This window comes from Taeniopygia guttata, chromosome Z (assembly GCF_048771995.1).
Source record: "Taeniopygia guttata chromosome Z, bTaeGut7.mat, whole genome shotgun sequence".
In the NCBI taxonomy this organism is placed as follows: domain Eukaryota; kingdom Metazoa; phylum Chordata; class Aves; order Passeriformes; family Estrildidae; genus Taeniopygia; species Taeniopygia guttata.
In genome coordinates this window covers 1,836,155-1,849,828 of record NC_133063.1, presented here as the reverse complement: position 1 = coordinate 1,849,828, position 13,674 = coordinate 1,836,155, and the positions used below count along the sequence as shown (strand labels likewise).

Below are 13,674 nucleotides of genomic sequence, written 5' to 3'. Positions count from 1 at the left end.
CGGCTGGGGAGGGAAGGAACAGGGACAGGATAGAGGAACAGGGTAGGGGTCAGTAGGGGAATAGAAAGGGAGGAAAGGGAAAGGGGTGTAGGGGGGGCCGCCCGGGGGGGAGGGAGGGGAGGGCTAGGGGGGAGAGGGAGGGGGGGGGTTTGGGGGGGGGAGGGTGTAGGGGGTGGGGGAGGGGAGGAAGGGAGGGTACACAGGAGAGGTATAGAGAAAAAGAAACGCAAAAGAACAGAAACACAGAAGCAAAGAAATATAGAGAAAAAGAGATAAAGGGGCCCGCCCGGCCGCAACCTCCCGCCCCGAGCGCCCAGCGTCAAATGGCTCTGCCCGGCCCTCCCTGCCGCTTAAATCCCCCCGGCCCCGCCCCGCGCAGGCGCGCTGGGGCCCCGCGCACCTGTGCGCGCACCTGTGCTGGCCCCGCCCCCGGCCCCGCCCCCCCGCCCCCCGCCCATAAATGGCGGCGGATCCGCGCCCGCCTCACATTCTGCGGGAGATGCTCGGCCGGGCTGCGGCGGGACCGGCGCTCGGAGCGCCGTGCGGAGATCGGATCGGGGCTGCTCCCGGCGCTGCGCGGCGCCCGACGGGCTCAGGTGCGACCGGGACTGGGATCCGGGCCCGGGGATTTGGGCCCCGGTCCCGCCGGTGGCTGCTGTGGGAGCCGGGCAGCGCCGCTCCTTCCTCGGCGGGCAGGGTGGGGGTGCCGGGGCCGGAGGATCGGGGCGGGATCGGGGCTGGGATCGGGACCGGCACCGCCGCTCCGCCGGGGCCGCCGCTCCCGCTCCGCCTGCGCCCGGTGCGGGGCTGCAGGAGCCCGGAGCCCCCGGAGGGCAGAGAGCACCTCCGGCCCTTGGCTCGGCAGGGCAGGAGCTGCCGTGCCCGGCCCGTGGCTCGCAGCGTGACCAACGCACGGCCCGGCACGGGCACCGGGGCACCGGACAGCGCTGGCACGGACGCGGCTCAAGGGCTGCCCGTGGCTCCTCGGCCGGGGGCTGCTCCCCACAGGCGCGCAGGGATGCTTCAGCCCGGACAGACGGCACCGACAGCCCGGAGGAACCCCAGGGAACGGCTGGCATCACCTGGGAACGGAGGCACGGCCGTTTGCAGAGGGGCTCTGACAGCAATCCCCGTTTCTGACCTCCCCGAGCTCCCACACAGCTGCCAGGTATGTCCCAGCCACCCCAAATCTCCTCCCTCTTTTCCAGCCTGAGGCCATCATCCACCAGCAGCGTTTGTGATTTATTAAAAAAATATGGATATTGATCTAGTATCGAAATCCTAATGTGACGGACAAAAACTCTCTAACAGTTTAAAGTTAGCAAGTGTGTGTTTATTCGACGCCGGGCAGCGTGCGGGATCGCTCCCAAATACACACCGCCCCTTCCAGGTGATTACAGAGTCTTTTTATCCATACAAGTATTGAATACACAAAATACAAATACATATTCATAATTTTGGTACATCCCATTCCCCGCTTCGTATGCTAATCACTCCAAAAGCTATTCAGCATGCGTAGTTTGTCCTTTGAAATGGGTCGGTGGTCCCTTTCATGGGGAGGGGTCCCAAAATGAGGAAGTAAATGACATCTTCCTCCTTCTGACCTTTCTACCTTTTCAATGCAAGTATGACAAATGAACTCTTGGTAGAACTCCCATTCCTTGTCTTCAATTGGTTTCAGAACAGAGGAGGCCCACAATTGTCTTATGTTCCTAAAAGCTATTTATCAGTTTCTATATTCTTCATTATAAACCCAGCTAACTAAACATTGTGCTGACAAGCAATTAATTATTAGTTAACTACTAACTCCTAACTTCATCAAGGCCTACTCATTTATTATTCTTATTTTAATTAATTCTAGTAAGACGTATTTCTCTTAGCTCCTCAAAATCTCTAAATGCCTTAAAGTTTACGTTTCATTTGAGCCAAGGCAATCTTCCCTCACAGATACTAAATGCCAAGCCACAGCCTCGGAGATGCCTTAAAATCAGAGGTTCGAGTGCGATGATGTCTGGAGATTTCCAGGGAGCCAGCTGGAGGTGCAGAAGTGATGGAAAACTCTCACAGGTGGGTCCCACTGGTGGTGTGCTGCAGGCAGGGATGTGCATCCCTTTCCTGAGGGAAAAGGACATGCAGAGGCCGCTGCTGAGGCTCTGAAAGGAGCGGAGCTTCTGCAGGACAGATGTTCTGCCTCAGCACAGGCCGGGAGCGCATCCAGGCACCGCCTTGTCCTGCTTTAAAACATCAGCTGGAGCCTGAGCTCCGGGGGGTGAAATCAGCTGAGTTCCAGGGAATTCTGTCAAGTGACTCCAGACACAGCCCTGGGCTGGGGGATGAGGGTTTTAAATAGCAAGTTCTATAGAATAGAGACCTGTCCTTGTCCTGATCCCACTGAGCTTCCCTGGAACCTCTGCTGGTTCCTGACACAGCTGGTGCTAAAGTGGCAGCTCTGCATGGGAATTTCCACTCTCCACGAGGCACTGTCAGGTTATTCCAGCAGGAATTCAGCAGGGAACCTGGGGCTGTGGGCATAATTCATCTGTACTAGCAAAGCTGATACTTAACCCCAAATCCAGGCACCACGCAGAGAACAATCTTTGTGCTAAATCCCCTGGGTGGGGAAGTTTCAGCAGCCAAATGTATGGAATTATCTAAATCCCAGCAGCCGGCATCCCCCAGAGGGACAATCCAAGTGCCAGGGTGGGAGCCCTTGTCCTTCCCCTGCTGCTGGTGGGACAAATTCCCCTCGGCACAGCTGGCTGGGCGGGAGCTGAGAGCAGGAGGGGCGGGAGCAGGGATGGGAGATGAGGCAGCTGGAATGTCACCTGGAGCAGCTGAACACGTTCTGTCCCTGCAGCAGCCAGGAGCCAAAGCAGATCCCTCCTGGCCGGGCTGGAGGGCAGCTGCTGCATCTGCTCTGGGGGAAAACTCCTTGCCCCTGCCAGGAGAGCTGACTCTGCTTTTCCTCCAGCTCCTGAGCAGTGTCAGGGCCACAGGGAGGGAGTTCAATCCCAAAAAATCCCCACAGCCCCCAGAGTGAATGATCCAGGCAGAAAAAATCAGCATTGAGATAAAAAACTTAAAGCTCTGTCAAAAAGGCTGTGACAACATTGCAATGGGATTCCCAAGAACCTTCTGGTTTGCTCTCGGAATGCTCTTGGTTCTCTTTCATGTGTTTTTAATCTCTCAACGGGCAGCTTGAAGAATTTATTCTGGGACTTAGAGGTTGAGCAGGGTGGGCTCTGGATTGACTTTCGCCTCTGGTGCCACTTTGTGCGAACACAACTTGGCCAGGCTGGGTGAACTCATGGCCTCAGCTTTCCCCTCCAAAATGTCCCTCACTTATTTCCCTGCGGGTGAGCTGGGATTTGGCCCCAGACTGTCACTCCTCACCTCCCCGTGCCCGCACAGTGTCCGTTCTGTTCCCCACAGAGCCCTGGGGACACCAGGGGGTCCCTTTGCCTTCTCCCGCCCCTTTCCAGCCCGAGGCTCCTCTGCCCTTGTCCCACACAGCACAGGGGCACAAAAGGGGAAAGGCTCCAGAAAACATTTCTGCAATTAACCAGCAATTATTTCAATTCCCCAGTGAGAAGAACGTGAACTCACAGCCACCGAGGCCTGACAGGTTCCTGCAGTGAGAGCTCAGCGCTTGTCTGCAGAGGTGAGTGCAGCATCTGAAAGGAAAAAAACACAGGGGAAAAATGTGATTTATTTTGCTTCAAAGTTATTTCAAGTTCTTAAAGCCCAACCAACTTTTCTCTTGATTTTGGTCGGGTGAAACAGGAGCAGTGGGCAGGGGTCGTGCCATTGATGCGGACGTGCCTGATGCTTGCTGGGGCAGAAAAAGTAGATTGAGCTCACCTTATGTCAAGCAGTTATTAAAAAAGATTTATAGCTCTTTAAACATAGCACCCTTTAATTACCATAATGTTTCTTCCATGAGTTTAACTAATTCTCAGTGTATTTTACAAAACTTAAAATAACACCTCCTCCCCATAAAACAGACTCATCAAGCATTAGACAAAAAGTCCTAGTTCCAGTCTCACGCTCCCACATCTAACCAAAGGAGACCTTCCCCACAACCAAACAAAAAATCAAAATAACGTACCATACAACTCAGCTGTATCCAAAAACCCTCACCTTTATTTCCTCCAAACGCCAAATACTCTTCAAATTCTAAATCAAAAACTCTTAGAAAAACAACAAAAACCATCAAAACATACTTCAAAAATAGAAAAGCCTAACCATATAAATATTTTTTCAAAGCCCACAAAAAATATAAAACAATCTAATCAATATCCTGCATTTAAAAAAACCCCACTATACAAATTAGCACCATTTGAAATGTAACATAAATAAAAATATTTTCCTAAGAAACATATCTCCCAATAAATAAAACCACCCTGTAAAGATATAAGTAATAATCATAACTCAACCAACTAAAATTTCTTTAAAACCAAAAGACTTAAAAAACCTTCAATATTTATAAATAATAACATTCAATATGTTAAGTGTTAATAAAATCAAATAAAATTAAATGTCAATACATTTAAATAAATACATTAAGTTTCTTTTTATCTATTAAAATTAAGTTTATTATTCCTTACTATCAAAATTCCTTCAGTCTAAATTTAAATCTTATTTAATATAACTTATCCTAAATTTTATCAAAGATCATTTCTCTAAACTATACAGTATATGGTTAATTTTCTTAAAAATTAAAACAACTCCAATGAAAACAACTAAAAGAAAACACTAACAAACACCTATTCAGAAGTAAAAAAAATACAGTGTATTATATGATCACTTTCATCAAAAATTCTGCTCTTCATTACAATCTCTACTCTTTTTATCTTTTATAAGTAACACCAAAAAATAGCAATTACTATTCATATCACACTATTTAAAAATTTTACTCTATTTCCTTAATATATAACTATTTTTTAAAAGTTATCCTAACTTCTTCAAACACATACTACTAATATACTAATTATATAATATAAATATATTCATTTTTATAATAAACAATATTTATTAAATATGATTATAATTACAACCAACTTTCATATACTTTATCTCTTTATATAATGATCTAAAAACACATAAAATTTCTAATTCCTACTTTTTTATTCTCAATTTATACCGCTCTTACACCAAGTTAACTCTCTAACTAATCTCTACACTAACTCTATAATTTAACCTAATGTTATCTCATAATTTTAAATATTTTTCAAGATTAAAAAAAAGATATTTCATTAAAAACCTCCTCCAAACTGTTAATCTTATCAGTTTCCTCAGTTATTATTACAAAATCACTTCAATATAAAATCCAACTACAACATTAATTTCTTTTTCTAAGTTTCACACTAAGTAATGACTCTCTCCTACATTTCCTGCACCTTCACACTCTCAATATCCAAATCCAAACTCACAATCCTGTCCATAACCACTTTCAAATCCTTAAAAAAAAAGGTTACTATATTCAAAGCATATCTATTCTAAAAAACTTCTAAAAAAATCCAATTATTACATAATGTAATTAATCTTTAATCCTAACATTTTTACTCTTAACTACTACTTTTAAAAACATTAGATAAAAATATAGTAAGTAACATTCACCAATTAAAATTTAAACTATAACCTAACCCTAACTCTACCTAAATAAAATAATTAACAACAAACCCAAATATTTTCTACGTCAAAAATAAATTAAAATAATTTTAACTTAACAATTTAACTTTATCAATATAACAAATAAACTTATTTTTAAAATAAACTTAAAAAATCATTATCCACACATAAATATTTAACTTACCACTAATTTAACATTTATCAACTGTTATAAACTCTAAAATAATGTACAATCTTTTAATACTTACTAATTATATCATTTCACCTATGTTACTAAATATAGATATTTAGTAACATAGGTTACTATGTTACTAAATATGTAAATACAAGTAAATATGTAAATACAAGTAAATTACACAAGAATTGCAACTTACACCTAACATCTTGTACTACACCCACCAAAATATATAAACTTTAAGTTTCTTTATAAATGTAAAAATCAATATTATAAAAATCTTATTTAATAACTTACCAATTATAAAATTCTATCAAATATTATACCTCTACTCTATTTACTTTATTTACTTTTAATTATATCACTTTACCAATTAACCAATGTAAAACAAACGTTTAAGTAACTTTAACTGAAGTTTCAAGTTTACATACTTTGTATTTATCTAGCACTACTCAAAAAATCCATTCTTGACTTACTTACCTAATATACCAATAAAAAACATTACAAATCACCCATATAATTAAAAAGCCCTTATATAAAAATAGTTAACAATTTAAAACAAAAAAGTCATTTATCCATCAATAGTAACCAAAATAGAAAAGTAATTTTAAGCCTTGAAACTTAAAAATGGTAGCATCACTTTTTATACCACCTATTACTTCAACAACAACGCTAAAACAATTAAATCAGTTAAAATATTATCTAAATAAACAATCTAATTCTACATCCCCTTACAATAAATAACATTTTAAAAAATATAAAAATATTAAATATGCAGTTTAAAAAAAAACCAACAATAAATTTTCTTTTATTAACACACAAATATAAATATAAAAATTTAATAAAATGTATAAACATATCTATTCACACAAAATCTACTTATAAAAATGTACAACTTTAAGAAATATCAAAAATAAGAATAACTAATAAAAGATAACAATAAATAAAATTTAACACCATAATTTAAAAATCTTATGCCAAAATTATACATTTTAATTATATTATTATAATAATACTAATGATAACACCTTCTGTATGTTAATTTATGCAACAAATGCTTAACAAATCCATTATTAAAATTTTTTTTTTCATACAGAGAGAGAGGGGAGACGTGGGAATGGGAAAACCAGAAACTCCCACAGACACTGAAAGATTTGATCTGCAGCCTCGGGAGAAGCTGGGATTGATGTACCAATACAAGACACGGGCATTACGCAGGAAAAGAATAAAACAACATAAAATAACTTCTGTTTCTGTGGCTGTCAGTAGGAGCCTGCCCCGAGTGAGTGAGAGAGGAAACTGTGTGGGCACGATGGGGAAGGGTTTGCAGGGCAGGGCTGGGGCTGTGTGCGCTACACTGAGAGCTGACAAGTTCCAACAGAAGGCATTGAACAAAAGTACCTTCAGTGCGGCAGAACTGAGCAGAAGTGCTGGGTTCCAAAAGCCAAATAAACCCCGGGGTTAGAAAGTTCTGGCCTGCCTTGGAACAAAGAACTTGTGGCTGCTCCTGAGCCGCAGCAGCTGCTCGCTCTGCAAACCCTCACGCTCCCAGGCGGGTGCTCACCTGAGCACTGAGCGCTCCCGGCCCAAGAGCAGTCCCATCCCTTCCTTGCTAACAGCACAGGGAGAAAAAATGAAAAAAGATCACTCTGGCCAGCAGGGCTCTCTCTCTCTGCGTGGGTTAGGGGCAGGGCCCTGCAGGGAGCAGGGCGCTCCAGCACCGACAGCCCGAATCCAGAGCAGATCCACGGGGGAGCAGCGGGCTGGGGACAGCTGGGGACAGCAATGAGCAGAGCCCATCAGCCTCCCTCTGGGGCTGGGACTGCATTTAGCACACAGCTCATACCAGCTGTGGCACTTACACACCTCAGACTCCTTACCACAAACCAGTTCTGGTCTAGCTCTCAGGGTGACCTGCACCTCCTCCCCAAAACCCACAGGAATTAGAATTTCCTGCTGGTTTTACAAATTTCACGGCAGCTTTGCAAATGCAAATCCCAGCAGGTCCCTGCTTTCCAGAGCACCCATCCTCAGCCATCTCCACTTCCCTGGAAAACCTGCTCCAGCCCCGGGCTGTACCAAGGTGAGCACAAGTCTGGAGAGGTCAGAACCCTCACCTGGACTGCTGCACTCGGAGTGAGGTCCAGCTACAAATGGAATTCCAGAAACAGCCTCCAAAATGTTCCATAATCACACCTTTAAAATGGCTCCACAGGGCAACAGCTCCAGTGCCAGAGCAGCACCTGCACGAGTCCTTGTGCCAGCCCTGGCTCCCTGAAAAACACAATAAACCACCATCACACAGGCTTTGTTTGCAGAATTCCTGATCCAAACCCTCACCTTTCCTGCCCAGCACTGAAGGAAATCTGACACGGTATTCACAGGTAACCTTTGCTGAGAGCAGCCATCACCCCAGTCCTCCAGCCTGGGCAAGGTTTTGCAGTGAATGGACCCAACTTCTAACCCTGAACCTAAATTTCTGTCAGGTTTTGTTGGAAAGATACTGGAGAGAAAATCATACAACAGATTTAAAACATTGCACGAGGAATAACCGGCCCAGACAAAACCAAACCAGCCCATCTCTGCTCCACCCCATTTCTCCCAGTTTTGGGAGAAATACTGATATAATTTGCAAATACTCTCCTTCCCTGCTGCACTATCCTTCACTGCACGTCCCTGGAGAGGATTTACTCCATTTTCTGTGCCCAGCAGCACCTCTGCAGCCCAAATCCCACTCCTCGCAGACACAGCCTGAGCAGAGCTCAGGCAGTGTTCCCAGCAGCGGATGCAATTCCGAGTTCCCTGGATTGCTCACGGGGCACTCGCAGCAATCTCCCCTCAGCCCAGACTCTGTGCTCAGAGGGAAGCGCAGCCCGATGGGACACAGCTCTGGCACCACATTCCCCTTGTTCCTGCTGGCCTGGAAAGCCACAGATAAACCCAGTCCCTCCGACCTTGCACCCTGAACCCCAGGAGAGCCGGAGCTGACCCCAGATCCCGGCGCCCTGCACGGCTGCGCTGACACCAGCACAGGCTGAGCGCCGCCCAGCACCCTTCCTCATTTTCCTCCCTCTGCTCCCAAATCCTGCCAGCCCTGCCCTGCAGCTCCTGCCCCAGCCCCAGCAGAGGCTGGCACCCAGCCCTGCAGCAGCTGGCAGAGCTGGGAATGCACCGAGAGCTCGGCTCCCCGGGCTCCCAGCCCCAGACCAGTCCTTGGGTGCCCGAACAATGCCCAGCCTGCCCCCCTGGGCACAGCCAAACACCACAGCTCCGTCAGCCCCAAGGAACTCTGGCATTTGCCTCTTCCCTGCTGCCCTTTCCCAGCACACAGGGGTACGGCTGGGCTGTCAGAAATGGCATTCCCGAGGCACTTAATCCCAGCAGAGAGGAAAAGGGGAACCCTGCGTCCCTCTGACTTACCCCACAGCGTGGGCAGGACCAGGAGCCCTCCAGTGCACCCCCCTGGTGCTGAAGCCTCTTGGCTCTGGCTGCTTAAACACTGAAGCTTCTGGCAAAGATGGGAGGAGCTTAATGATTTCTCCTGTCCTGAAAGAGAGGAGGAAATGAACATTAAGTCCACTGTGGAAGCCAATGGATCCCGGCTTTCACACTTCTGCTGTGATTGCTCACCAGGGGGTTTTATCCGTGAGAGGGGACACCAATTCAAATATAAAAGCATTTTTATTCCTAACTATTTCATTAAAAGGAAGCTCATTTCTCTATTGCATTCTTAGCCTAATTTTAACAGAACCATTTTTATCCATGGCCCCACTTGTCCGTCATTCAATCCTTTACCACGGGATTTATACAAAGGAAGGGACACCTGGGTGATGTGTCACAAGAAATCCCAAAGAGAAAAGTGTCCAAAACCTCACAGAGAAAGGTTTCAAGGCACTCCAGTGCACAGACAGCTGCTCATGCCTTGTCAGGCCACACCAGTTCTGTCACATCCACCTGAGCTGTGCAGGCGAGGCAAAGGCTGCCCTTCCTCCCAGGGAACACTGTCTGAGACCACAGAGAGCCATCCTGGGTGAAAGGAATGAAATGAAAATGTTTTCTGGCAGAAAATGAGTATCTGTAATCAGAACCTCTGGACAGATTTAGTAACACCACTTTCAGATGATAAATACAGGCCATGCCCATCCTTCCAGGCCAGGTGAAACCAGGAAGGAGAACTACAGGAAAAGCAGGAAGACAGAGCCCCTTATTTGGATATATATAGAATGCCCCTGGTTTGGTGGTTTGCCTTTGCTCCTAAGCTTTGGCTTCACCCCTCTCCAGAGGAGCAGGGAATTCCTCCAGGGTGAGGGGGAGTCTGGTCCCACTCCAGGATGTGTCCAGTAAAGAAGGGAAGTTCTTTAGAGTAAGTGACCAGTGTTTTTGTTACACACAAAAATCAAACCAAACAAACACTGAATTGGACTACACTGAGCTGCAACACAGAGTGTTCACAGCAGGCAGAGGCCAGAGGAGCACACAGCACCCAGAAGTACCATTTCACTTGGTTCTTCTGCTCTCATGCATTTTAATTCTGCTTTGCTTCACAGCTGCTACTCTGCCAAGGCCATTTCCATTTTCAGAAGCCTGTGTCACGTGTAGCCGAGGCTTAAACATCACAGGATCTATGTGCACTTCAGTGATCTTACACTAAGTACCTCAGAAACCAAAACAATAAATCCAAGACTTCAGCTGGGTTAAAAATACCAGAACAACAAATAAGCAAACAAAAACCCAAACCCGCCTTTCCACTAGTTTTAAAAACAGAAGTCTTTACAACCAGCATAAAATGAATGTAACATTTGGATCCAAGCAGAGGTACAATTTAAATGCCAGTATTCTGGAACTGCTAATAACTCTGCAAGTATTTACATGGGTGGATGTGTTACTGGATGGAAAGAATATAATGCACGAAAGAGAAGATTAGCTGTGTTTAGGATGGGAAGAAGATGATTAAAAAATACCTTTTGTCTGGACGCTCATGCAATCATCTTCTCTTGACCTCAGGATGGCTGCCAAAAATGGAGAGCGCTGTATGACCACCATGTGTAGTTTGGAGAGCTTGACTACGCTCTTAGTGAGGATTCTTTCATGTATAGTAACTGGATGGCAACGTTCAGGACCTTCAGAAATGTTTCATCTCTGTAACGGTACCTTTGGGAGAAGGATCACAGAGAAGTCAGACTGTAACCAAACCCAAGAAAACCCACTTGAAGCTACAAGTTGGGTAAGAAATGAGAACTTGGCAAAGAAAATTAACTTGGCAAAGAAAATGAACTTGGTGAAACCAAACCAAATTCAAATGAAAGCACTTACTTGAGCCCTGTCTTCACAAGGTCACACCAGTCATCTGGGTCCACTTCTTCAACCACACACTGTGTGCAGCAAGTAAAAACAGGTGTTGGTTTACATTTGGCACATGGAGCTTCTACAGCAATTTTTGTTCAAGGGACACACTAAGAACACGCAAGCCAAACGCTCACGTGGGATGATCTGAGGGTAACAGGGAAAAAAGCTCTTGGATACAACAATCCTAATTCCTGGCTCAAAAGAAACTTGTTGGTCTGGGAGCAGGGGCTGTATGGAATCAAAAAGCAAGCTGGGCTGTAGGTTCCAAAAACCCAGCGGCTCAATACTCTTCAAACGCCTCAAGTGCAAAAGGATTCGCAACTTGACAAGTCAAAGCGAGAGCCTGGAGCAGACTGACAGCTGCACATCCCAACAGTCCTGGGAATGCAGGTGCCAACCTCGCCAGGCTGGAAACACCCTCAGCATGGGATGGACCCTGTGAGGTGGCCCCAGGGCCTGCAGAGTCAGCCAGGTCCTACAAGGGAGTCTCAGCAAAAGCCATGAGAGCGCAAAGGCATTCACTGCCCAGGGACCTTCAGTGTTGCGTGTCACGGGGATCCCTGTTCACTGAACTCAAACCAAGGCAACAGTATACAGAGGGAGTGACCAAGTAGTGTTCTTCAAGATCAAAGTCTGATTTCTATTCCTGATCAACCAGACTTTTGCCCCAGACTTCAGATGGCATGGCAGATGGGTCTTGGCACAAGTATCTCTATCAGCTTCTTTTAAAAAAGAAGGTGATAACTTAAATTTAAAAATTAAATTAATTAATTTATAATAATTTAATTAATTAATTTTAACTTTTTTTTTTTTTAATTCCACTGGTAACCTTTGATTTCTTACTCCTAAATACCTCAAGCTCACACATTCAAAGGCGATTCGTACCAGAAAGTCATCATCAAGAACACAAAACTGCCTCGTATAAAGGATTCTCAGGACTCGGAAAAAGCTATGAAAAATCCACGGAAACCAGAATCCACAAAACAGGAAATCGAGTCCAATCTGTATTTACAAAATCTACAACTGCCCAATCACACATATGCATACAGTCCCTCTGTGGCAAAGGAGATAAGCAGTCTCACCAATAATTCCTCTAGCCTCAGCAGCATGGACCTCTCCACTTCTTGCTTGCCTTCATCTTTACTGCTGCTGTACATGGCAACTAACCCCTTTACGCAGGCTGAGAAGAGATGTCTCCTCCAGGAATGCAGCTCCTCTGAGTTTTTAAGCACCGTGGATATGGCATCTGCCACGGCCCAGCTGCAGAGAGATAGCTGCTGACTTTCTTATTAACATTTTAACTTGGTTTTGTATATCATAAAGATGTCTTGCTGCCAAAGTGCAAAGCAACAGATTCTCGGAGGAGAGGACGCTGTTAATGCTCCCATTCCTATCACACTGATTCCCAGGACAAACTGAGCCCTGGGGGAGGCACACACACACACACACACGCTGCCCACCTCTCTTCATTGCCTGCTCTCTCCGGAGCAGCAGGAAGGCAGTCCATCAGGTTGTGCAGCCCTTTGCTTCCCGGAGGTGGCAACAGCTTGGAAAGAATGTGCAGTTTCACAGTGGCCTCAGGGTCCTGAATCGCGGCACCGAGCTCCTTCCACAGGGCTTTCCTCAGGACAGGTGTGACAGCCGAGACAGCTGTGGGGAGAGCAGAAGGCACAGGTTCCTCCACCTGCAGCTGTTAAACAACACACTAAACCTAATTTTTTTCTAATCCAGCCCCAGACCACTCAATGTCTAGGAAATGATGCTACAGCAGCTGCTAATCTGTTACAGAGAAGTGCTACACAGAGGCTCACTTCTTTACCGTGCTGACAAGGCCTTATCACTGCTTGACCTCGTAGGCAGAGCTACAGCCCCATTCAGCCTGTTCCTGCCAGAACAACTGACATTTGTTTACAAAACAACAAAATCGTTATCCCGACCTAAATACACCCATAATGCCTCAACCCATTCCCAGGAGGGCGGCAGGAGGGGCGGGCGCAGCCCTGTTCCGACGCCGCTCCACCCCGGCCCGGGAGCGCCGCGACCGCCGGGCCGCCCTCGCCGCTGCCATCCTTCCCCGGCGCCGCCGCGGAGCCGCCTTCACCGCTCCCCTCTACTCACACACACCGCCCCGCTCGCCGCTCGCTGCCGCCCCGCGCCCCTCCGGGCCCCGTCTCGGTGGTTTTGGAGCCGCTCTGGCCACTTCCGCCACATCTCGGTGGTTTTGGAGCCGCTCTGGCCACTTCCGCCACATCTCGGTGGTTTTGGAGCCGCTCTGGCCCCTCCCGCCCCGTCTCGGTGGTTTTGGGGCCGCTCTGGCCGCTCCCGCCCCGTCTCGGTGGTTTCGGCCGGGCGCTGGCTGTGGGGCTGCAGTACCGCTCTGTGGCCACAAGGCGGCAGCACCGCCGCCCGCCACAGCCGGGGGCCGCCGCTCGCCCGGAGGGGAGGCAGGGGGAAAAGAGCGGCGGCGATCGATCCCCTTGGGAAAAATCCTCCGAAATAAATGTCCCAAAAAATCCCGCACA

General features: G+C 46.6%; 1 long non-coding RNA gene across 1 annotated transcript; it reads right to left on the bottom strand.

The window, feature by feature from the left end:
• Positions 1-1,311: 1,311 nt before the first annotated feature.
• On the bottom strand, positions 1,312-13,259 carry LOC140681739 (uncharacterized). Its single transcript, XR_012052870.1, has 2 exons — positions 9,630-13,259; positions 1,312-9,352 (listed from the first exon to the last, which is right to left on the bottom strand). It is a non-coding gene; the product is annotated as an uncharacterized lncRNA (long non-coding RNA).
• Positions 13,260-13,674: the final 415 nt, after the last annotated feature.